Source organism: Sarcophilus harrisii, chromosome 6 (genome assembly GCF_902635505.1).
Source record: "Sarcophilus harrisii chromosome 6, mSarHar1.11, whole genome shotgun sequence".
NCBI classification, from domain to species: domain Eukaryota; kingdom Metazoa; phylum Chordata; class Mammalia; order Dasyuromorphia; family Dasyuridae; genus Sarcophilus; species Sarcophilus harrisii.
In genome coordinates, this window is record NC_045431.1 from 150746657 (window position 1) to 150774371 (window position 27715).

Here is a 27715-nt window from a genome sequence, read left to right on the forward strand (position 1 = left end):
TAAAACAGTGACACATAAGCAATCTCCTCAACAAAATCTTGCCATCAAGAACTTCCCCTAAAACCACTCTGACACACTACATGTATGATACAAACACAGAAACTGTGCTCTACTAAGATCTGATTCTGACAAGTAATATATTATTTATCCCTGTCTGTTTTGAGTGTAAGTATAAAATCAGTGTTTTTAATCTAAGTTGTTGACAAAGATTGTTAGAAAGAGCTAAGGGTAGAAATCTGATTTAGAAAATTATCTAAAATAGCAGATGTCTGAGAAAGAAATTAATAGAATTAGAATGCAAAAAAGGTAGTGCCAGAAGTAAAATTAACTTGTCAGAATCAAAATACAAAACAAAATTCAAATAGCAATGCAGGACTAAGAAATAGAATGGATGTTTTCATGCAGCTTGGGGAGATGGTTTTAAAATGTATACATGTATACATACATAAGGGTACTACAAAACAAGAATGCTGAAATTTACAGTGGATAAAGCACCAGCGCTGACATCAGGAAGACCTGAGTTCAAATTTGATCTCACACATTTAACACTTCCTAACTATGTGACCCTGGGTAAATCACTTAATCCCAGTTACCTCAGGGGGGGAAAAAAGAATGCTGAAATTTGAGAGAGGATATAAAGGCATAATCTAAGAATTTTAAATCTTCCAAAAAACAATATTTTAAAATATACATGCATGCCATGTTTTGGGAAATTGTAGAAAAGTTGCCCAGAAATGTTGGATTTATAGTACAAAGTATATGAAAGAATATACAGAATAACAGCTGAAAGAAACCCCAAATTTAACTTAAAAAATACATAGCAGTCAGACATCTATTATTCATTTTTTAAAAAGTAGTCAGTCAGGAAAAAATCTCATATTCTCAGTAAGTAAATGAAAATACTATAGCACTACTCTTTAATTATAATAAATAAGCACAAGAGAAATAATTTTTTCAGAAGTTCCCAGAAGTGAGAAAGTATTTAATACACAAATCCATTAAAGAGATCAATAGATTCAAATAGCAGGACTAAGAAAAGAATGGATGTTTTTATGCAGCTTTGGGGGAGGGTGGAATTCAAATTTTTCTCTTAAAAAAATTATCTGAAAATCATTGATAAAGAAAGGAAGACTTCAATGAGTTAAAGAATCCAAGGAACAAGAGATATCAGGGGAGAAATCAATGGGAAATAGGGAAATTAATGGGAAAGAAGGAGAAAGAGGATTAATGTTTCATAAATAAAAATATTTCACAAAAAAATGTCATTTCTTTAGAAAAATCTAGGAAAAAACTGGTCAAGGCTTTCTAGTTAGCTTAGCAAAGTTTAAAAATCCTAGGAATCCAGATCTCCTGACTATTGTTTTGCTCAGTGGTTTCACTTGTGTGCAACTCTTTGTGACTCCTTTTGGGGTTTTCTTGGAAGAGATATTAGAATCATTTGCCATTTCCCTCTCCAGTTCATTTTACAAATGAGGCAAATGGGGTTAAGTAATTTGTCCAGTCACATAGCTAATAAGCAGCTGAGAGATTTAGTTGAGTTTTCCTAATTTCAGACCCAGCACTCTATCCACTGTACCACTCTAGCTGTTCCTGACAAAAACTAAGTATCTCAAAGAACTCCAAAAGAAGCAATGAATAAGAATATCAGAGGGAAATACCAGTAAATTCCTTCAGTCATTCCACAATTACATAAAAAATTATTAGAAAACTAGACACTAAGAATAGAGAATATTAGTTGGGAGTGAGGGAAGAAATAAATTCAATATGAACTTTGATAAATGTGGCCTGCAACCAGTAGTCTCTTGGTCCTGGAAAGGCAGAACCCCAGAAGAGAATAGTCTGGGGGAGCTCTCCATGAAGCCTGAAACCAACACATCCTTTGAATCCAGGTGGAACAGGTCAAGGCAGTATTATATGGGAGACTACACAAGAATACTGTGTGTTGTATGCTTCCAGGTATAATTCAAGGGTAACCTCTAAGGTCAGAAAGGATTCAAACCCTTCCTCTCCTGCAATACCTGTGAAACTTTTGGACAAATCATTTAATCTTCCTGGGTTTCAGTTTCCTCATTAGCAAAATTAAAGACTAATCCAGTTTGAGATCTATGATCCTTTTAAAGAAAAATAACTGGAAAGAGAATAAGTGACTTATTACAGAAGATAGAAAACTAAGTAGTGAACTCCTTGGACTAAAGAATGAAATAAACAGAAGTTAATAACCATGAGACAACAAGTGATTTTAGGATAAAATAAAAAGATTGAAAAATTAGAAAAACACGGAAAACATCCGCTATTAGAAGCAAAGGACTTGGGGAAAAAATTGAGGAGACACAATTTAAGAATCTCTGGACTCCCAGAAAACCATGAACAAATAAAAATTTTGCATATTACAATCAATTACAAAAGAAAATTCCCCAGATCATATAGAACCAGAAAACAAAGTGAAAAGAGAAAAACAAAAAACAAATAAACAAACTGAAAACAACCAGGAATGTCACGGTTCGAATCAAGATTTTCCTGGTTAAAGAAAAATGCCAGAAATGTTCAAAAAGAAAGCATTCACACACTTAAAGAACCACAGTCAAGATCGAATTTGATTATGCTGAATCTACTGTGAAGGAACAAGTTTTGACTTCTGTTTGTATCCCTAGCATTTAGAACAATGACTGGCACTAAATTAATGCTTGTTGACTGCAGATGAAATCTTGATGAAAATATTATAAATTATATTACATTTATATAAATATAAATAATAAATACTACACAAGATGAAAGAAAAATGTTTATAGGGGAAAAAGTGGACCTTTAATAAAGGACTTTTAAGAAGTCTTGATAAAAATGCTAGGAAGAATTCTGGAGTATGGATACAGAACACAAGAGAAACCTATAATAGATTTTTGCATTTGAACAACTACAAGGACCCTAAATGATAATGAAGAGCTTATATTTAAATACAAAGGGAAGGAACAGGATGAAAAAAGAGAATTTACATGATAATTTTGTGTATATCTAAAAGGAATAACAAGTTGTGTATAGTAGAGTTACAGTTTTATGTACAATCATCTTTTTTAATTGTACTATGTTATGGATATATTTGTTTTATTCCATAAATTTAAAATAATATAAAATTGAAAATAATCCTATTGTCTTCAAGGATCATAGAAGGATCAAGGAAGTTAAACTCAAGAGTCCCAGTGGCAATTTTGCTATGTTGCTAACTTTAAGATAGGAAATAGACAGGAGGGGAAAGCAACATACTAGGAAACAAATTAGGAATAATGGAAGAAGTTATTATTTCTCATAACTGTGGTTGTCAGAAGAAGAGTATATAAACATAGAGGAGAGGATGAGGATAACAGGTGTCCTATAAACCTTATTCTTATTTGAATGGAGCAGAGAATTAATAAATACACACGCAGAAAAACATCAAATTCAACAATGAAACGTGTAGGGACAGGATGAATGAAGAAGGAAATTTAAGAGAAAATGTAGTATTGAGAAGGGAATATTCACAAACTTCAGCTTTGATGGGTGAATCATAAAATAGGGATCAAAATTAGAGAAAAAGTTTAAGAAATGATGATTGAGGTCTGGGCTGAAAAGAAGAGGGACAAAGGAATATTAGAACAACTTCAATTTCAGATTATCAGTGTTTACTAAATTCCTTTTCTCTCCCCACATTCTTCCTTGTGGATTAGGACTGGGACTACTAAGAAAGGAAAATATAAGATATTAGACCAGAGGAAAACAAACAATAATGAGAATGAGATTAATTTACCTATTAAACAAAGGAATATAATAGAATGGATACAACCCAACAATATGTTATTTAAAAAAACACTTTAAATTAAAAAATTAGGAAGAAATTAAAAAGAAGTGTTGAAGTAGAAAGTAATATACCATAGGAGAATTTTTAAAGTACCAATGGCAAATCATATCAAAAGAAAAGTAAAAGTAAATGTGTTTATTATAATATTAACAAGCTAAATCCTATCATTTTAAGATTTATGAAGTATTTTACATACATTATTTCATTTGATTCTCAAGAGATATTAAAAGACTTGGTTAGGTCACTCAGCTAGTGTCTGAGAGACGAATGAAACTCAGATTTTCCTGACTTTAAATGTAGTTTTAGTTATCCTTATAGGCACCATAAATCATGAAATTATATTAATACTTATTATATAACAACATATGTGGACAGAATAGCATAGCATCTCATAACTAATGATGAAATTAATCCAATTATAGGAAGAAATAGAAAACAACACTTAGCTGTACATGTCAATGTTCTTTCAAATTTTATATATATATTTATTTATTTAAACAAGAAAGAAGTTAGATGCCTAAATATCAATATAGAAAGGTTAGATATGATAAATATCTGATAATTAATGAATGGTATTCAAAAGATATGTATACTCTAACCTTTGAAAGAGACATTTGCAACAACAGATTGATCTAGAGAATAAGAACTTCATAAACAAATGCAAAGCATAAATATTAAATATTCATATTTTAATGACCCCAACATTAAAATTATAATCAATCACAGGCAATGGTTTATCTGCCTACCACAATTCTCTTTTCATCCTAGACCATCCTACACTGAGCTGTTAAAGTGATTTTCCTAAAACGCAACTATGTCACCCCCTCTACTAAATAAACTCCAGTGGCTCCCTAGCACCACCAGGATCAAATATAAAATCCTCTGTTTGGTGTTCAGAGCCCTTCACAACCTAAGGTTACCTTTTCATAAACTAGGCCCATCTTATTACTCTCCTCCTCCAAAGCCTCCCTCTCTCCACTCCATATTCTGGTATCCAGTGATATTAGGCTCAAAAAAATACTTCATTTCCAGACATCAGGCATTTTCCCTGGTTATCCTTAATTTGTGGAATGTTCCTTTTTTCATTTCCACCTCCAGGCTTCATTAGCTTCTTTCAAGACCCACCTAAAACCCTACCTAATGAAGGAGGCCTTTTTAAAATTTTAGTGCCTTTAAATAACTTGTTTGTATATATTGTTGTTTTTCAGTCATGTCTAACTCTTAGTGACACCATTTGGGGTTTTCTTGGTAAAGAACTAATGGAGTAATTTATTATTTCCTTCTTCGTTTCATTTTACACGTGAGGGAACTAGGGCAATGTTAAGTGACTTGCCCAGGTTCACACAGCTAGTTAAGTGTTGGGGGCCAGATTTGAACTTCCTGATTCCTGAGCACCTAAATGCTCTGTTTGTATTTAGTTGTTTGTAAATTGCTGCCCACATTACGACGATAATTTCCTGCCCTTCAATCTTGCATCTCCAACTGCTTATTATTAGGATAACTAATATCCTTATTAAGTTATCATTATTAGATGTGATAATAAGGATAACTACTTATTATTAGGATAACTAATATCCTTATTAAGTTATCATTATTAGATATTATAATAAGGATAACTGCTTATTATTAGGATACGATTTTTGGTTAGTAGATAAGAGAGTTTACAAATTATACACCTTTGATATTTGGGACATTCTACATGTTTGTGATTTATAGGTTCCCCTTTGTATTCTTCCTGATATTGTTACTTTATTCTGACTATTTATAGACTTACTATATTGACTAGAAAGGGGAGAGGCCAGGGGAATCAGAACAAGATATAATTTCAACATGCTGATAATAATAACAACAATAATTGCTAATTTGCATAGCATTTTAAAATTTGAAAAGCATTTAGCACACATTACTTAATTTTATCCTCACAATAACCTTGAGAGTTAGGTGCTATTAGAAGAGATAAAAATGACTTGCATAGGTCACACAACTAGTAAGGGTCTCACCCAGGTTTGGAACTCAGATCTTCTTTACTCTATTTCATCAATATGGCAAGATGCTATGTCAGGTAACTAGTCACTCTTTTTAACACAGTGATTCTTCCCCAAACTCAATTTAAATACACAATATTTTGTGAATTTGTGTTCTCATTGATATGCATATTTCCACCAATGCTGAGAACTGCAAACTACTTATGTGTATCCTATTAAACTTTTGCTGAGTTTTTCTGGAAGTCTGTCATGGGTATTTGCTCAGCCTGTTGGAGCCTTCCATACTTTTGAAGCCTAGCCTTGAATATTGTTAAAACAGTCACAATGTTACTGTTGTACCAAAGCACTGTCCATGATGATGTCTGTTCCTTATTTTATATAAGCACCTCATTTTTAAAAAAATATATTCCTTATTAGTCTGCTCACACCCACCTTGTCTATTACCATTGCTAAATGACATTCATTGATAATTCTTCAAAGATGACATCATCTTGTAACCCATAGCCATATGACAATACCTTTACAATGTGATTATTTTTAAAATAGGCCCCTTTTTCAAGGAGAAATGTCAGGTCACTAAAGAAATCCTGTAATTTCCAAAAAGAAGCAAGCCAAACTACTATCTTCCTCCTGTTTACTTCTAGAACCAATTCACTATTTGCAATGTCTGGCCAAGATAGATTTATAATAATGATGAGCTTAATAGATTTTTCATCTCACTGCATGTCAAAATCTGGACAACAGGTATTCTTCACCTACTTGTCTTTTCCTGTGTGGATGATTAGGCCCAACTCTTTTGAGTTGTTATGGATCTCCTCCAGGGGGTTCTTGGGTTAGACTCACAGTCCTGGATGTGCTTATAGAGGAGGTAGAAATAGCACTAAAGAGAACAAAGATGGAAAAAGCAGCTGGATTAGACTAAATTTCCATAGAGAAGACTTCTCCTGAAGGAAACACAATTGTGAGTATTAAGGGACAGATTGATTCACAATGGTGTCAAGGTGCAGGGGAAAAAAAATCCTGAATCTTATCAGCTCCAAAAAAAACGATCTTAAATCCTGCTAGTTCACAAAAGATCTTGAATCTTATTAACTCACAAAAAAAGATGCCTAAGAGAACATCAACAACTAAACAATAAACCTATTTTCCTAGAAATGACCAATTTGAGCAGCAAACTCCATTTGTAATGACCAAAAATTAGAAACATCCTTCAATAACTGGAAATGGTTGAATAAATTACATTATTGCAACAAATTACAAATTATATAATAAATAAAAGAAAATAAATATAAAATAAATAATAAAATAAAAGATATATTAATTTTAATTTTAACTTATATTAAATTTAATGTTATTAACATGTAATAATAGTCATGATAGTAATATAAATGTATATTAATAACAATATTTTAATATATTTTAAAAATTATATAAGGGATACAATACTAAAAATACTAAACACAGTTCTCCAAAGTGGAATTTGCAGAACCATAACTGTAAAGACTTTTATTGCAACTATAAAAAAGGGAAGAAGAAAGAGAGGACAAGAATGAAATGGGGAGGGGAAGTAGGGACCTCCCATAACTAGAAGGGAACATAAGACACAAAAATATTTTATGTTCTTATGTACTGCTTGTTAAATTTTCTGATTCATCTTTGCTAAATGTTAAGAATTTATGGGATTTTTTGATTAATTATGGGTTTTGACAGTTATTAAATTTATAGTGATTTTTATATGTAAACTTTAATAAATCTTTACCCAAGAGAAAAAAATAAATCATTCCTTAAGCCATCTTTTAGGAACCATATTTAAATACCACAAAAGGGGAACAGAAAAAAATTAAACAAAGAAAACTATAATGTACCTGCATTTCCCTATTATGGTATTAAGGTAAATTACTTTCCCTTTTCCAACTAAAGTTTTTTCTGTGCCATAATTAACTAAAGCCACTATAATTATTAAGGTGTTAGAAAATAGTGAAGTGCTCATGACCTATAAAATGTAGTTTAAAAAAATAATTATATAGATGGCAAAAGTTAAAAAGGAAAAAATTCACAAGGTTAAAAAAAGAATTGAGAAAAAACAAAAGACTCCAAGCTCCTTGTGACTAGAACACTCTCTCTTTTCACTTCTACTACAGGAGTCATTCATTCATACACATACATACATGTACACATAATATATATATATATATATATATATATATATATATATATATACACACACACACACATACATATGTGTATGGAGGAAGAGAGACACAGACAAATATTTACTTACAAGTGAGCATGCCGTTTCCCTTTCAATAAAGTTGAAGGTTCTTAAGAACCATCAGGACTATTTTCTTTTGCATATGTATTTCTAATATGGACAATAGTCCCTGAAATGTTGGGATAGGTCCTGGACCTGTGACTTCTGTGGCACAGAAAATTCCAAGGTGAAGAATTCCCTCAACCAATGAAAGTTAGAATGTTTCTCTATCTTATAACCCTAGATGGTTACCTAGAACACTGAGAGGACTGGCTTTGTAAGTGACCCTCCATCCAGCCATGCATAGGCAGCCATGCTGTCTCTCTAGTGTTCTCTTAATTGCCAAATCCAATGGTCCTTTCTCAATGTTCATTTTCTTTGACCTCCCCACAGCCTTTGACACTATTGATCACTTTCTTCTCCAGAATACTTTCTTCAGTCTAGGTTTTCTGGACAACACTTTCCTGCTTCTCTTGCTAACTCTCTGACCACTTCTCAATTTCCTTTGCTAGATCTTGATCCAAGTCATGCTTTATACCTATAGGTATCCTCCAGGCACTGTCCTGGGTCCTTGTCTCTCTCTATAGTATTTCCCTTAGTTACCTCATCAGCTTACAAGGATTAAATGATTATATCTACCCCACTGACTCTCAAATCTAATTATCCTCTCGTGACCTCCAAACTCACATTTTCACCTATTAGGCATTTTATATTGTATGTCTAGTAGACATCTTAATATGTCCAAAACTGAACTTAGGAGAAAAGCCTCTCATTGCCTCTTGTCTTGCCAATGGATTCCAATGATTCTGGAGGAGAGAATGAGATTGATGACTTTGCATATTTCTACCTCATTTAAATCCAATTCACTCAAAAGTCAAGACATTGCCCTTGTGATGTCATTGCTCTCTTTGAGAACAAAAGACAAACAATAACATCTCAGATTTATCCTGTATATACTTTATATGTACATATAGTTTGCATGTTGTCACCCCCATTAGATTGTAAACTCCTATAGTGCAAGAGCTATCTTGTCCCTTTCTTGTATCCCCAGCATTTAATATGGTGCCTAGCACATAGTAAGGGCTTAATAAATGCTAGTTGATTGACTGACTTAACTGAGGCAATGCCACATGAGTGGAAAGGAGTAGCTCAAAGATATTGTGGTATAGAAATGACAAAATTCAGCAATTGAGTGGCAGTGAAGAGTCAATATGGAGTCTGGGATGATACTGAGAATTATGGGACTAATGGAAGAATGGTGGTGACCTTGATAATAATAGGCAACTTTGGAGGAGCAGTAGGCTTTGAGGGAAAGCTACTCAGTTTTGTCTTAGACATCATGAATCAGAGATGGCTTGTGACATACATAGGGCAGCTAGATGGGAGATTGGATAGTCAGATCTGAAATCAGGAAGACTCAATGAGTTCAAATCTGAGTTCAAATCTCATTATTAGTAATAATGTAATCCTGGGCAACTCATTTAACCCTGTTTACCTCAATTTCCTCATCTGTAAAATGAGCTGGAAATGGAATGGCAAATTACTCCAGTATCTTTGCCAAAAAATCAAAAAACCAAACCACTCCAAACCCAAATAGAGTCACAAGGAGTTGGACATGACTGTAAAACAAGGGAAGAACATGTGACATTCAGGTTCAAAGAAAATGTTAGAGAACAACGAAGAAAACATCTCTAGAATCAAATACAAATTACTCTGTTTAGACCTAAAAGTATTTAAATCTGACTCTAATCTGCCTCTCTAGGTTTATTATCCATTGTTTTTTTTTCATATATCCTATAGGATGAGCAAAATAGACTCCTTACTTTTCCTCATATATGATAGCTCATCTCCCTTTCCCATCCTCTTCTTTCTCCTCCCACCCTATCCCATGGATGGAATAAATATCTAGCTTTAATCTAAGTTCAACTCAAGCATTCTCTTCCAAATCAACTATTTCCAGATTCCAAAGTTATTAATACTTCCTTGCTATCCCCAAACCAGTACCTTATATTTCTGTATTTATTTTGTGTATATAAGTATAGACAGACACATACATACATATGTGTGAGTCTGATTTGCTAGACATAGATACTTCCATGGAGATAGACAAGTGTTCTGGCTTCTTTCTGAGTGATGCATATCTTATTAGGATGATATGAGGAAATCCTGGCCATTCCGAGTGACTAGGACATTGTTAACGGGTACCACCATTACTAAGAATAACTAAGAATTAAGATAGATTCTTGTATAATTATAAGAGTTATAGCAATAGTAATGCTCTTCCTTTTTTGGACCCACTTTCTACCTTCTACCCCTACTCCTGACATTTTTCTCTCTTGGACTTTACCTCCACTCTCCAGCTCAAGAGTGGATTGCTAGGAGCCAGAATTCATATCCAGTTCCCTGCAAGATGCCCCAAATCAGCAAAGCACTGACCGCTACTATAGGCATAAACATGTTATCTCCTGGAATAGAATTAAGCTTTTTGAGGGCAGAGAATGTTGTACTTTTGACTTTGTATCCCAGATCACTAGAACAGTGACTAAAACATAGAAAATATTTAATAAACACTTGAGGATTGACTAAAAGAAATAGGCTAGGTGCTAAGGTAAAGGTAATGCCTGCTCTCTAGTTCCATTTTTTTTTTTTTTTGATGGGCTCATTAGGAGTGAACATGGAAATCCATCAATTGTAGCTCATCATGGAATACAGAAAAGAGATTCAAAACCACTTTCATTTGGAATATTTAAGTTTTATCAGGATTCAAGTCATACAGAACTATATATATATATATATACACACATATATATGTACATGTACATGTACATGTACATATATATGTGTGTATGCATATATATACATATATAAATAAATTGTATTTCATGATTTCATGAGATTGGGATCTAGGAGTATGTGTTTGTAAAATTATAGTCTTCCCTTTTTCTAGGTCAGAAGTAGTTTTAAATACATATTCTCTTATGACCAAAAGGCACCTATATACGGCAAGGCAAGCAATATAGCTTATCTGTACATATTTGGGAGACTATTTGGTCAATAGTCTGGGAAGTAAAGACTCTTCTTCAAATTTCTAGAATCATCAAAAGATTTGAATGCTATTCTGAAACAATTCAAATAATTTAGCTTTTACCAAAACAATAGAAGGAAAAATTTTAAAATAATAGTAAAAGAAGGGTAAATTTTGAGATTTTTTTCATTATCATATTAAAACAAACACAGAAATATTAGTCTAATTTTCATTGCATTGCTTTCTTTTTATGTTCATTCATTTGTTCATTCTCTGGATCTGCAGCACACAGCTGTCTCTCAGATGGAGATTACTAATTGTTCCTATTTTGCCCTATTTTGTGTTTTTGAGGTTATGACTTGGTGCACAGAAAAACTGTAGAAAACATTCCATATTTGTTTGAGGCATTTATCTGAAAATCAGTTTAGGAATCATACTATCATAAATTCACATGAGATTTTTTTTTTTGAAAATTCTACTACTAGCCTGATCAGAAATACTTTAACCTTAGCTCTAAGTATCTCCAAAATTCTTCTTTGAATTGTGTGTTTTTTTTTTAATCTATACATACTCTTACAGATATTTTTTAATAGACTTATTTTGATTTTTGAGAGAAATCTGGGCAGTTCTAGTCTCACTCTGACAGTTACATGCCTTCCCCTTTTGAGTAGAACTGCTCTACATTTTATGCTTTTCAAAGAATCAGTGCAGTGAGTTTTTTTATCTCATAGCATAGTGAAAGACACACAATAGGCACTCAATGAATGCTAATTGACTGATTACCTTTCTCTGTGGGGAAGTGCTGACTCACTAATCACTCAGAAGTCAAATCTCAAACTTAACCTCTGGCCAATCCCTTTTAATTCCTTGAACTTGCTCAGTAAAACTCTCGAGTCCTAATCACATAACTTTGGCATGATGGAATCAACTCTTTATAGTGACAAACATGCTTATTTATAGAGAGCTTTTACTTTTGTCATCAATCATTAAATAATTAGAAGTTCAAAACTGCAATAAAAAGAATGCCTAATAGGACATTTGCCCCCTATCACCATAAATTTTGCTAGACCCCAAGACTCCCTACATAATACATAAGATCATTCTGAAACTAGGAATTCTAAGTGAAAGCAAGATTTCTAACTTGGTCTGAGCAACTTTGCAGATTGTATTTGTTAAAGAACACTGCTAATTTGGAGGAAAGAATGGTGGTGAAATGATAACATGAGAGAAATGGTACAAGAGCTTTGGAGAAGACAGTTTTTTTTTTTCCCTTGAGAAGACATACATGCTTCCAGATTCTCTTCAGGACCAATTCCAAACATGTGAAGAGACAGCTATGGAGATTTTAGAAGTTGCAGACATATATTTCCCTAATTTCCAGCTTGTCTCTTTAGAAACTTCTAGGAATTTCTCATTGAGTGAAATCAAGTCCCTCTCTGGGTTCCGCTGAGATGTCTGATTGCTCCCACATAAAGACCTTATTCACTCTGTATTTTCTGGTATATTTTAATCTGTATAAATTCTCTTGATTTCTGTTTTTTTTTTTTATCTGCTTAGAAAAATGAATTTGTTTTCTATTTACATTTTGTGTTTGGTGGGAAGGGGATTGTAGGCAGATGTAAATTTAGAGCATAAAATAACAGCTTTCTATTCCAAACCCATTTACCCCTCTCACTTTGCCCCAAGCTATCATACAAGATATGTTCTTTTTCCTTAAGGGAGGCCTCTCTCTCCTGGTCTTTTCCTACCTATCTGTCAATTCCAGTTCTGTCTCCTTTGCTGGATCCTTAGTCAAACCGCATCTTCTAACTGGAGGAGTTCCACAGTATTCTGTCTTGGAAGGTCTTCTCTTCTCCCTCTATACTTCTTTCCTTGGGGAGCTCTTCAGCTCTTAAGGATTTAATTACTATCTACATCTGATGATTCTCAAATTTAACTGTCCTGCCCCAACTCTGATGACCTTCAATGTTGCTTTTTGCCCGTAAGACATCTTGAAATGAATGTTCAGTAGACACCTTCAACTCAACATATCCAAAATTGAATTCATTATCTTTCCCCCAAATCCTTCCCCATTCCTAACTTCCCTATTAGTATAGAGGATAATCCCTTCCAGTCTCTTAAAATTTATATTATAGGGGCAGCTAGGTGGCTCAGTGGATAGAGCACCCCCCCTGAAGTCAGGAGGACCTGATTTCAAATGTGACCTCAAACACTTCACATGTCCTAGCTGTGTGATCCTGGGCAAGTCACTTAACCCCAATTGCCTCAGCAAAAAAGAAAAACAAAACTTACATTTTATCTTTAAATCTTTATTCTTTCAGTCTCCACTTCTAATCCGTTGCCAAGGTCTGTAGATTTCATCATTCTGACACTGTAACAGAAGGCTTCCGTCTCTTCAGACATGGTACAGGCCCTCATCACTTTATGCTATGACTGTTATGGTAACCTGCTGAAGGCTCTGCAAATCTCTTCCAGTCCATCCTCCATTCAGCCACTAATGTGATTTTCCTAAAGCACAGGTCCACTTATATAACTCCCATACTCAATAAACTTCAGTGGCTCCCTATTGCCTTCAGGCTCATTAAAATAATTTTAAGTTATATGCATGTATGCATACATGTATATATGTATATATTGTCTATACATGTGTGCATATACGCATACACATATAACTATATGTATATAGTGTATATAGATACTGTAAACATATATACATACATGTAAGTATATATGTGTATACATACATATAACTATGTGTATATATGTATGCATGTATACATACATATATATACATATATGTGAGAGAAAGAATTCTGTTATGCTAACTTCTGGTGCCCATTCAAATAAAAGATATAATTTTAAAGACAAAAAAAAAAGAGAGAACACTTTGATTATGTTTAGCAATAACATGACTCAGTTAAACTGAACTGCATATAGCAAGACAATTTAGAAATCATTTCCATATTTGGCTTCAAGTTTGTACTTTATTCAATTAAGTTTATGCTTCTAGGATCACACACATTAAACCTATAAAAACTAAATTAATTTTTAAGATATAATCATTTCCCTTAATTTCAGTTTAGTATAATTTGTCCCTTTGCTGCACTCAGAGGTTTCTAGTATTTACATTCCCTCTTCCTCTCTCTGTTTTTGTGTATATGTGTGTATCTATAGAAATACTTGTGCATATATGTATTTTACACACAGATATACATACATACACATACATACATATTGTTAGATCATATCAATATATTATGAACATCTTATTACATACATAAACACAGCAAAAATGTATAGAAGTCTCATACTTTATATTGTTTGAGGGTTTTTAAACATGTAATTAGATATTGTAACAAACTGATGGGCTGACACTGACACATTTCTTACTCCATTTTGTCCTGGTACTGAGAAAACACTATTTTACACAAACATACTCATCATTTGTATTAGGAATGCATGTGCCATCGCTAAATAAGCAATCCAGCCCTACTTGCAAAGTCACTCTGTATTGCTGGCCACATTTATAATTACCCTGGAACAGAATATAATTTGTTCTTAAACAATTTTATGAAAAGTAAAGAAAATAATTTTTTTAATGTTTGCAAACTTAAACAAAGAAGTTTTTCACTTCATGTGTAGAGGAAGCCAAGAACATACAAGGTTTCTATTCTGGAGCAGAATCACAACTTATATATGAAGAAGTCTAAAGACACTTTTGAGTTAGCCTGCCCATTCTGAATATAGAACAGATATATCATTTGACACAGCAGTTAATTATACCACTCTGGCCAGCCTGGAATACCAAATCTGACAGGATCTAGAATGGTATGATCACAAATAAGGGCTACAAATAAATTGAATCAGTTCCTAAATAAAAGATGACAAAATCCCTCAAAATACTAGAGACAAAGAGAGTCAATACCTGGCTGCGTGCTTTTAAGTGAATGAAAAGGCTTTTCCTCTACTGTCCGAAGCCAGCTCCAAATGAAGGCCCTTTGAGGCTGGCAGAGAGAGCAGGTGCGGCTGGTGGGAGCTTCTCGGGTACTGGCACATTTGAGACAGCCTCTTTTATTATCTCTTGGCTCACTGCTATTTCTCCTATGAGCCAGAAATGGAAACTATAACCTTCTTGGTATCAGTGGAGTCTCAAAACTATTAACCTTAAGTAAAAAAATGCTGTTACATCCAAATTGTGAAGTCAATGTAGGCAGAACTATAACCAAGAAGGACTGGAAGAGCTAAGGAGAAATCCTAAATTCCAAGGACTAAGGGTTCTCAGGTCAGACAGTCCTATAAATAGAGACTAAGGTAAGGGAAGGTCAGAAGATCAGTGAGTCTGAAAATCCTCAAAAGAGTGAGATATAGTCACCAAATGCCACCTGTACTAATACTGTACTAATGGCCCAAGTATTTATGATTGCATCTTTCTCATTTGGAATAGAAATCAAGAAACTTTTTTGAATCATTTTCTTCAGATTATATAACTAGTGTAAAGAATAGTGCAGAATTACAGGATTTGCCTAAAATCAATATATCCATGGTCTTTTTTTTAACTTAAAAATTCCCCTTGTTTCACCCCCTAATATCCATGTTAAAAAAAAAAGAAAAACCTCATTAAAAAATAAAAACAAAACAAAAAACCCAAACCCTGGTTCCTTCCAAACCAGGGTATTTGTAGAGGGTCACAGTCAGTGGGGAAACTCTGGGTAAGGTGTAAGACCCTTCAGCGCAGAGGGGACCTGCTAACAATGTCTGGTTCAGTTCCCCATCTCCCCTAAGGGCTCTCAGCCTTCCTGAGAAGTTAGGAAGCAGTGACAACCTGTGTTGAGATTGAAGCACAGTGATACCAGGTGGCAAACTACGTACAATAACAAGTTATTTATGTGGTCCTACATGCTCACTGTTGCTTTTGTTATATTATATAAAAGGGAAAGTCCTTGAGATAAACAGACTCCATTTTTCCACCATCCTTGGGAGTCCCACCTCATCACTTCTCCACTAGGAAAGTATATTTTAATCACCCCAGTGTGGGGGCTCTAGAAAGCAGAACACAACAGGTATTTAACACAACATAACACAACTTCCCCACACAAATGTACACATATGTATGCACACATTTATGGATTTTTTTCTTTGGGGATCATGGATCCAGAGTTAGCAGGAACTTCAGAAGCTTCTAACAGTCAGCCAAAAGGTATTTATTAAGCAATTACAGTGTACTTGATATGCCGAGCTTTTAGGATACAAAGAAAAGCAAAAGCATTTCCGGACTCTTTTTACAGATGAGGAAAGTGAATCTCAGTGAGGTCAAATTATTTGCCAAGATCACATCAGAAGCCGGGTCCTTTGACACCAGGCAGTGTTCCTTCTGCTCACTGTACCATACTGTCTCCCTAACTGATGCTTTCTAGATTTGAATCACAACTGCAGATTTTACTTCATCCTTCAAGAGGCACATAGATGAGGATTGTTGAACAATTAAACCCTTGGTAATTAGGACCTATAGCACTTCCCCAAATAAATTCCATTAATTTTAATATTCTGAAAGTCACTGCTTTTTGAGAAAGTATTTCTCTTTTCTTCTAAATTAATGGAAATTTATTTTCCTTCAAAAGCAAGTTTTCCTGATCAAAGACACTGTAAAATCACTCTCTCCCATCATTTCCTGTTTAATACTAGAAAATGCTTTCTCTTTTCCCTTGTTGTTTTCAAAAGGACTCTCACCTTCACCCTATAACCTCTGCTTGGTTGCAAAGGAATTATAGAGTTGACTTTTACTGGTCTCTGTATTATTGATCCTGATGGCAGTTATATGTTAGTTCTTGTTGGTATTGAATGGGATACTGAAATTTATATTGGGATTAGAAGACATTCATTAATAATCTGTTACACTACCCAAGTTGACATAGTTTACATCAGAGGAAGGATTTGAAAACACAGCATTTTTTTAATGAGTTGTTGGCAATAGAAAGGCAATTTCATATTCTTTTTTTGGCACAAAAAAGTTCATGCTCATATTTGTGGAAATATACACAGAAGAATTGCACATATTTAACATATACTGGATCACTTGTCATCTAGAGAGGGAGTGGGAGAAATGGAGGGAAAAAAATTAGAACACAAAGGTTTTGAAAAGATGAATATTGAAAATTATCCATTTATATGTTTTGAAAATAATTTTAAAATTTTTATTAAGTACAGAATAACATAATGATGGTGACAATATCTAGCATTTATATAGAAAAATAAGGTTTAGAAAGCACTTTAGAGATATTATCTCTTGTTATCCTCACAACAACCCTGGGAAGTAAGTAATATTATCTTCATTTTACAAATAAAGAAACTGAGACAGACTTAACAGTATTTATCAAAAGGTAATCACACCATAAGATTTATGTGAAAATTAGATTTTCAAGAGAAATGAACATGCATGTAGAACCTAAAGGATTCCCAGCCTTTACAGAAATTTACATTTTTATAATAGCAGGACTAAAGAGAAAACAGACAAGATCATGGGGCAAAGAGGCAGTTATCCCTTCTAAAAGGTTCGAGAAGCAAGGCAATGGCAAAAGCCTCATTCTTTTCCCTTGGGAATTGCTAGACTATGAAGATAGCAGGCTCCGCTTATCTGCAAAGAATCCCAGATGCACAAACATTATCCAACCTTGGCACACAAAGGCTGGTGCTTGTCTTGCTGCTCAAGGACACACAGGGAGTCCAGCTTGGGGTGCAACAACAACACCTGGGGGGAGCTTCTTCCTTGACACATTCAGGCCTCCTGCATACTCTAGGTCCAATGTTTCTAGAAAATATGACAACTCAAAAAAACAAGTTCAGGGGATCCCTTAATATGTAAAATCTAAATTTGTCTTCTGTTGGAATACACAATACACGGGAGAGCTGTTGGAATACACGGGAGGCACCTGACAGTGGCTGGTGGAGATCCAACCCAGAATGGATCTCCTCTTGTGAGAGGATGATACAAGGAGACTGAGAGGCAGTTGCTGTTCTCTGACCTCTCTGACTTGAGAGGCTGTTGAATTATCTGACCTTTCTCCTCTTCCCTCTGTCTCCAGTTTATCTCATTCCCAGTCTGCAACACCTTTGTCAGCAAGGGCTGCCCTGCAGCTCCTTCCAATGTTATGATCCACAGTTGTGGAGGCTCTCGGAGAATTGACCTGTCCCTTAACAGTCTTCCTGACTTAAGGTCCAGCACTCTATCTACTGTGCCACCTACCAGATTCCTTGACAAGAAAATATTTAAAATAAAATGCATACAAGTAAAGTGGAAATATAGGATAAAATATAAGATAATAAGTCTCCAGTTATGTAGATAAGAATTAAGAAGGTGACCATGTGCTTTTACATAGGCAGGAAGGTGAACAGGGAAGCAGAATTCACAAAACAGATAATTTCACCTGTTAATATTTCTACAAACTCCAACTCTGTAAATAATTGATTGATTTTTAGAAAAGAGGAAAAAAAAAGAGGAAATCATTCTTTTTTTTATAGCTTTTTATTTACAAGATATATACCTGGGTAATTTTTCAACATTGACAATCGCCAAACCTTTTCTTCCAACTTTTCCCCTCCTTCCCCCCACCCCCTCCCCCAGATGGCAGATTGACCAAAACATGTAAAATATGTTAAAGTATAAGTTAAATACAATATATGTATACATGTCCATACAGTTATTTTGCCGTATAAAAAGAATTGGACTTTGAAATAGTGTATAATTAGCCTATGAAGGAAATCAAAAATGCAGGCGGACAAAAATAGAGGGATTGGGAATTCTATGTAATGGTTCATAGTCATCTCCCAGAGTTCTTTCGTTGGGCGTAGCTGGTTCAGTCCATTACTGCTCTATTGGAACTGGTTTAGTTCATCTCATTGCTGGAGATGGCCACGTCCATCAGAATTGATCATCATATAGTATTGTTGTTGAAGTATATAATGATCTCCTGGTCCTGCTCATTTCACTCAGCATCAGTTCATGTAAGTCTCTCCAGGCCTTTCTGAAATCATCCTGCTGGTCATTTCTTACAGAACAATAATATTCCATAATATTCATATACCACAGTTTATTCAGCCATTCTCCAGCTGATGGGCATCCATTCACTTTCCAGCTTCTAGCCACTACAAACAGGGCTGCCCCAAACAGGTCCCTTTCCCTTCTTTAGTATCTCTTTGGGATATAAGCCCAGTAGAAACACTGCTGGATCAAAGGGTATGTACAGTTTGATAAGTTTTGAGGATAGTTCCAAATTGTTCTCCAGCATGGCTGGATGTATTCACAATTCCACCAACAATGTATTAGTGTCCCAGTTTTCCCACATCCCCTCCAACATTCCGCATTATCTTTCCTTGTCATTCTAGCCAATCTGACAGGTGTGTAGTGGTATCTCAGAATTGTCTTAATTTGAATTTCTCTGATTAATAATGACTTGGAGCATCTTTTCGTATGGTTAGAAATAGTTTCAATTTCTTCTTCTGAGAATTGTCTGTTCATATCCTTTGACCATTTATCAATTGAAGAATGACTTGATTTCTTATAAATTAAAGTCAATTCTCTATATATTTTGGAAATGAGGCCTTTATCAGAACCTTTGACTGTAAAAATGTTTTCCCAGTTTATTGCTGAGGAAGTCATTCTTAAAGAGCAAATTGAGGTTTGGAAAACACTTTTACAATCATCTCATTTTATCTTCACAACCCTGGGAGGTGAATATTATTATTATTTTCATTTTTAAAAAAGAAGAAACTTGGGCAGACTTGCCCAGGGTCATATAGCTACCAAGTGCCTGAGGCTAGATTTGAATTCAGGTGTTCCTAATGAGGTCTAGCAGGGGAAATTAGGGAAGTTCTGCAAAAAGTGGCTCTAGGATTTTGCCTTGAAGGGAAACTACAGCAGCAAGGAGGGAGAAGATACCAGAGAAGGAAGATGATCCATGAAGATGGAATATCATTTGTGGGCAAGAGTAAATAGGCATTTTGTAATGGCAAGAAACTGGAAACTGAGTGGATGCCCATCAGTTGGGGAATGGCTGAATAAGTCATGGTATCTGAATGCTATGAAATATTATTATTCTATAAGAAACTATCAGCAGGATGACTTTAGAAAGTCCTGGAGAGACTTACATAAATTGATGCTTAATGAAATGAGCAGGACCAAGAGAACACTGTACATAGTAATAAGAAGATTATATGGTGATCAATTCTGACAGACATGGTTCTTTTCAACAATGAGGTGATTCAGGCCAGTTTCAATAGACTCGTGATGGAGAGAGCCATCTATACCCGGAGAGAGTACTGGGGGAAATATGTAGAACACAACATAGTTTTTCCATCTTTTTTTTATGGTTGTTTGCTTGATTTTTGTTTTCTTTCTCATTTTTTCCTTTTGATCTGATTTTTCTTGTGTAGTATGATAACTGTGCAAATATGTATTGAAGAATTGCACATGTTTAACATACATTGGATTCCTGAGGGGGTGGAGGTAAAGAAGGGAGAAAAAATTTAGAACACATGGGTTTACAAAGTTGAATGCTGAAAACTATGCATACATTTTGAAAATGAAAAACTTTTTTTTTAAAAAGTAAATTGGCTAGTTTGACTGCAATGTAGAGTGCATAAGTGAGAGTTGAAGTGATAGATTGAAACAAGATTGTGAAGGGTTTTAAATGACCAAGGAATCTGGGATTTATCTTCAAAGTAAGAAGCCACTGGAGTTTGTATTCCTGTAGCTCTTTCACTTAGCTGTATGCTAAGCACTTTATTGTTAATACAGGTTTGCTATATTTCAGGCTCTTGGTTAAATCTTATTCCACCATCACAGGAAAGAATTTTAAAATTGAATTTTGGAGAGATTAAAGAAAATAAAATGTGAGCAGCATACTCTCTGGGGGGAAAAAAGACCTAGAAAGTCCATCATGAACTCAAGCAAAGTGAAATGTACAGTGTACAGAGTAATAGCAATGTTTCTGTGTGACAAGGTGCAAATGTCTTTGTTATTCTCAGTAGTACAATCATCCATGACTATTCTGAAGGACTTATGAAAAGTCCTATCCACATCCAGAGAAGGCACTTATTGTGTCTGAATACAGATTGAAACATTCTCTCTCTCTTCTCTTTTTCAACTTAATTTTTCTTGAGGGTTTTTATTTTCATTAAGGTGGGGACCTATGTTTTTTTTCTCCACAACTTGACTTTTATAGGAATGTTTTGCATAACTTCACAAGTGATTTCTTAATTGTGGGTGGGGATAAGGGAAAGAACCTAGTACTCAAAAAATTTTAAAACAAATGTAAATTTTTTAAAAATTTTAAATGTAACTGGGGAAAAATATTAAATAAATAAAAGCAAACCCATTTTGACCTTAAAAAATAAGAAAAATAATAGAATGAGTCCTAATATTAGAAAATACTTTCCACCCCTTCTCTTTTTTTAATGTTCTGGTGTCATTTGTGGTATATACATTATGACTTTGCAGTATGTGGTTAGCTTCTAAACTCTCAGTCTGATATTGTCATGTTTATTTTTTAACATTTAGTTTTATTTTTGTCAATATTCTAGGGACACATTTCTCTTTTTTTCCATATAATTATGGACCATAATTTTAGAGCTGAAAATTATATTAGAGGCTTCAAAGTTTTCTAGAAGAAATTTACTCATGAAGCAGCTAGGTGGCGCAGTGAATAGAGCATCAGCCCTGAAGTCAGGAGGACTTGAGTTCAAATGTGGCCTCAGATACTTAATATTTCCTGGCTGTGTGACCTGGGAAAGTCACTTACTCCCAATTGCCTCAGCAAAAAAAAAAAAAAAAAAAAAAAAAAAAAAAAAAAAAAAAAAAAAAAAAAGAAGAAGAAAAACAAATTTACTTATTTGCTCTGCTGGACTAAGTAACTATTATTGTTTTCTTAACAAAACTAAATCAGAGGGTCGTATAAAAGAGGAGCATAGATTTAGAGCTGGAAGAAAGTCAATTTCAATTTAAAGCCAATCTAGTTTATTCCCCTACTTATACAATTTTTTTAAATTTTCTGATGCTAAGTGATCTGGTTTTATGATGGTTTTTGAATAAAGATTCCATACCTAATCCTGATCAGAATCTCTAAGGGAAAAAAAAAATCACTTACATCATTTTTCTAGCCTAGGTCAATAAGGAAATGGAAAGGCCTGCAGACACTGCAAATGGAATCTGGTCAAGGGTGTACTAATCAGAATATTTCCACACTTAGAGAAACTTTGTACCAGGACGAGGAAAGGCCTAAAAACCGACATCAAAATACTTATATAGTCTGAAGGAGCAGGTACCAACTTGCACCTTTTGGTCATTACCAAGTTCTGGTCCCAGATTGAGGGTGGATTGAGGAGGGGACCGGTGCTTCCAGAATGAAATGAAGTTGTGGGCCAAAATTCTTTGGAATTGGACAAATTCTTCTTGCAGCCAGCTTGAAATGGGACTCTGTCTTCAAAGGAAGGAGTAAAGTTTCTAAAAGAAATGGGTTTAATAAATGTATTTATGTTGCACTGCCAAGGCCTGGCATACCCTATGTCCAGTCAGTCTCTGGAGCAATTAAATCCTGCCTTCTGGTGGCTTCCCACTCAGATGGCTTCAGACATTAATTATGAGTCTCCCTCACCCCACAATAATACAAGTTGTGGGCTAATAGGTGAAACTTAAGCAAGATGTTGGGACAGTTATGGCTTAGGCAAATGCTGTCCAAGTGTTTATGCCAGAGTACAGTGGCACATCATCAGGCACTTAGGAAATGAAAGCAGGAGTCACAGAGCCCACTACCTGCCCTGAGATGCAGAGGGGGATAATACCATTCATCCCCTGAAAGGAGCTTTAGGTGTGGTTCCAGAAAGGTGGGATGGATAAGAAAGCAATTGATAGTCAGTGGCTGAGGATGATAGTAAAACTGTACCAGGAAATTAAACTCCTGAGGACTGGCCCTTTAGCCCCATCCAATCATAAGGTTTCCTTCAAAATACCTCCCTCCCTTATTTGGATCATTCAGGGGGCTTACAGTGCAGCCCATGGGGGTGAGGGGTTGGTCTACAGACATACTCTTTCAAAAATCTATAGGCAGTTTAGGTAAAGCAAAATGGAAACCCTTAGAGTTACCTGAGTTATCGACGTCGTTAACATTATACAATATTGGGTATCTGGGGCTGGGGAGTGGGTGGAAGATGATAGATATTTCTGATCTAGCAATAGAGATGAAAAAAGCGGGAATACTTTGTTATATGAACCCGCTGGCAAAAACCCTCTATTAACTGTGAGGAAGGCAGACCAAACCTGAGAGCTTATAATAGACTTAAATAAGGAGCTGAACAAAATCATCATGGTCTCACCGTGGATGTCGCTTTCATCATGGTTGTAAGGCTCACTAAATAGGTGCAGAGGTGGGAAGTTGGAGAAAAAGATCTTTTGGGATTTCTTTCAGTAATGTAACTGGTTTGAATTCATTGTTTCAAGATGCCTACAGATAACTGACAGCTCCCCTTGATTTTTCTTTTCTCACACACAACTCAATTCTCTTTCTCTGTCTCAGGGTCTCTTCTTTTCCTCCTCCTCCTTCCTTTTCTTCATCTTCTTCCTCCTCTTTCTTCTCTCTCTTCCTCCTTTTCCTCCTCTTTCTTCTCCTCCTTCTCTTCCTCCTTTTCTTCTTCTCTCTTTTTCTCTCCTCTCTTTGTTTCTCTCTTCCCCTCTATCTCTCTGTATCTTTCTTTGTCTCTGTGTCTGTCTCTCTATCTCTCTCTCTTCCTCACCTTTTTTCACCCCTCCTTCTTTCTCTATCAAGTCCTGTGTAGAATTGAGGATAATTTTCCTTTTCTGACATGGCTACTTAGCTCATGCTGTACTAGATCTTTTCTCTTACAAACTGCACCTCTTATAAAGCTCTCAGGGTGGCTCACAGCCACCTTTTGGTTCAAATTTCAGTACAGTTCATATCACTCAGAACCAAGAGGGAATGTCTGTGCCTCTGAACTACAAATCCCAGAATGCCAATCAGGTCTCAAACTCCTGTTTCATTGAAAATAAGGTTTCCCTGGAGACTGTGCAACAAGTTTCTGATTCACAGCGACATTTAGAATCTAATTTTAAAATGATGGAAAGTTCACCAGTCTAAATATTAGCTCTTCATCTGCTGGTAGTCAAGTGAAAGGAATGAGTTTGTTCTCCTCTTCAGCAGGACATAACAATAATGTCTGACAGTTTCAAATTCTGCTGTGATAAATCAACTTGATGAATCTGAATTTCTAAGCACAGTAGAATCCATTTCCATGGGAGCAGTAATTTCCTAAGAAAATAAATTCTCAAAGAAAGAAGACAAGAAAAACAAATGGCTTCTTGGACCTCATTACTTATACAACCACAGATTTCTAGGAGCACAGAACATATATACTGAGCTGATACCCTAAGTGGACTCTACCCTGAAGCTCTACTCGTAGTGATGTTAGTCATCTATCTGAATTCATTCCTTAGTGATTAACACATTTCTACCATGTCATACCCAGTGATTTTCAATCCTTAGCTGTCTTTATTCAATCTCTAATCTTCATTCCCTACTTCCTGTTCCCTGAGTGCTAAACTCTCTACCCCAAACCCTAGAATCTGCCATTAAAAGCTACCCATACTTTCCCTTATATTCTCTGGAATATTTGCTCCACAGATAACAAATTTGCTTTTACCTTAAATTGTTTCCTTTCCTATCCTTTTCATCTTTTTTGTGTCTTCCTCCTGATGACACACAACTTCCCTAGTCATAACTTTCCAGAACTGGTTGCACTCACTCATTTTTTAGAGGAGTTGGGATACTCCTAACCACTGATCATTTTCACTGCCTAGTTCATCTTGTAGTGCCATCATTCAGAAACTTCTATTCCTTTGAGCATCACATAATGTATATCTACCATCTAATCAAAATTCTGGTAACTGTTATCTACCGACCTGGAAGATACTACTTTTCTCTCCTTAATGATTTTATTGTCTAGCTTAAAATTTTTCTTCATTCCTGAATTCCTGATATTATACTGGAGGATTTTAACATACATATTGATACTCCATCAAACACCCTTGATCAAACACTTCTTCAATTTATATATTTCATATGAACTATTGCTCTACCCCACATCACTTATACATACACAGAGTACATACTTATATATACATATATACATAGAAACACTTATAATCTTGATCTTGCTAACATGAACTTCACTCTTGACAAGGATAGAAGAATAGATTAGAAAACAAACAATATATAGTTTACAAGAAACACAGCAAGTCACAGCAAGATTGCAGCAAAAATGGGGACTGGAAACTGAGATAGATCACTAGTGTAGGAAGCACCAGGGCATAAAGAGATCTTAAGGTACCCCTGAATTACCTCTGAGAGTAGGAACAGGGGCCATTTGACAATTCTTTGTCACTCATTAATTAATTCTATTTTTTTTATTTAATAGCCTTTTATTTACAGGTTATATGTATGGGTAACTTTACAGCATTAACAATTGCCAAACCTCTTGTTTCAATTTTTACCTCTTATCCCCTTCCCCCTCCCCCAGATGGCAGGATGACCAGTAGATGTTAAATATATTAAAATATAAATTAGATACACAATAAGTATACATGACCAAACCGTTGTTTTGCTGTACAAAAAGAATCAGACTCTGAAAAATTGTACAATTAGCTTGTGAAGGAAATCAAAAATGCAGGTGGGCATAAATATAGGGATTGGGAATTCAATGTAATGGTTTTTAGTCATCTCCCAGAGTTCTTTCTCTGGGCGTAGCTGGTTCAGTTCATTACTGCTCCATTGGAAATGATTTGGTTGATCTCGTTGCTGAGGATGGCCTGGTCCATCAGAACCGGTCATCATATAGTATTGTTGTTGAAGTATATAATGATCTCCTGGTCCTGCTCATTTCACTCAGCATCAGTTCGTGTAAGTCTCTCCAGGCCTTTCTGAAATCATCCTGTTGGTCATTTCTTACAGAACAATAATATTCCATACATTAATTAATTCTAAATCACAAATCCAAGGCAGAAAAGAGTAGTAGAAAGTGAACGTGGGGTCTAGCTGAATATTGAGCAAAAGACAAGTTCCGAAAAGGGAGTTGTGTGGTTCTGAGCTCAGGAGCAAATCTCAACTCCCCTAGAAGTGAACAGAGCCCAACACTGACAAAAGTCAAGAAAATATTTGGAAAAATGAGGGAAAAAAAGGAGCTACTAGGATGACAGGGATCACAAGACAAACCCAGAAGAAAAGGATGACCAGAAAACTAAAGCAAATAAATAGGGAAATGCAGATAGGACATAAGCCCAATAAGGACTGTGCAAATTTCCAAAACAATTCCCTCCAGTCTTTGAGTATCTTCTAGTAGGATTCTAGTCCTACCTCATTAAACATCTGTGACTATTCTCTAAATATCTGTGTTTAGATATAGCTTACTTAGGATGGATTAATGATTCAATTATATGTAAAATATTATCAATATATATTTTTTCACATGCTTCTTGTAGTGTACTTAATCTCTTTACAATGATAATGGATTTCATTTTTTGTTGGATTTCAGGGGTTCAATGCAACTAGTACAATGTTATCTATAAGTAGAAACATTTGTTTCTCATGGCATTCTTAAACCGTTCTGAAACTAATTTATTCCTTTAAGTGTTGACTTTTTGAATTAAGAGGTATTTCAGATCTTCATATATTGATCCTCTTATCATTATTTATAGAACATCTCCTTTTGGAGATGGAAGCCAAATCTGAATGATGTAGGACTTTTTGCTTACCCTGTGGTTCAATTTATCAGTTAAAAAAGCAATGAAACATGGTAATCACAGAGGTACAACGACCATGGCCATGACCAAAAAAAAAGATATTTTTTTTAAAAATTGACATGAGGAATTGACACAAGTTTAAAATGTATAAGGTTGGAACTCTATCATCCTGCAATTACTATAATAATAATAATAATAAACAGTAATAATGATAGCATTTATGTATTACTTTAAGGTTTGCAAAATACTTTACAAATATTATCTAATTTCATTCTCACAATATCTCTGCAAGGTAGGTGCTTTTATTATTTCTATTTTACAAATAAAAGAATTGAGTTGCCTGGTATTACATTGCTAGTAGGCTATGTGACTATCTGAAGCTGAGGTCTTCCTAACTTCAGGTCCAACATTCTATCCATTGTATCATCAAGTTGAAATCATTGAAAGTAAAAACCACTACATCAATCAATCAATCAAAATTATAAATAAGTGTGAATATGTGCCTAATCATTTAGAAAGAATTTTAACTTTGACCATCTGATAATCACAGATGATGACACACAAAAAACTTCTTGAGCTCATGTATAAAAATAATTGTCATTTGAGCACTGAGCTAATCAAGGGGTAGATCAACGGTCAGTCTAATGTTGGTAGGATTCCTGTTATAGAGCTAGAATATCTGGAGAGGAAATTGTTCCTCATTCCTCTCTTTCTCTCCCCACCCCCAACTCCTCAAACCTCCACTGAGAATATGATCAGAGAGACTAGATTCCTAATAGACAGTATATATAGAAAGGAGGAGAGAAATTGGTACACTAAGAGGTAA

At 34.9% G+C, this 27715-nt stretch overlaps 1 protein-coding gene across 8 annotated transcripts in view; it reads right to left on the reverse strand.

Moving 5' to 3' along the window:
- Nucleotides 1–27715, reverse strand: part of ARHGAP24 (Rho GTPase activating protein 24) — a 101990-nt gene that overhangs the window by 23214 nt on the left and 51061 nt on the right. The window contains exons 1-3 of one of the 8 annotated variants that reach the window (XM_031941761.1): nt 15016–15871; nt 13383–13598; nt 6574–6694 (exon numbers count right to left, since the gene is read on the reverse strand). The exons of 4 other annotated variants lie outside the window; for them this stretch is intronic. The gene's annotated coding sequence lies outside the window, so the exon portion shown is untranslated. Of the gene's footprint in view, nt 1–6573; nt 6695–13382; nt 13599–15015; nt 15872–27715 lie in introns of those variants that run through there. 3 more of the 8 variants (XM_031941762.1, XM_031941763.1, XM_031941760.1) reach the window with 3 other exon arrangements.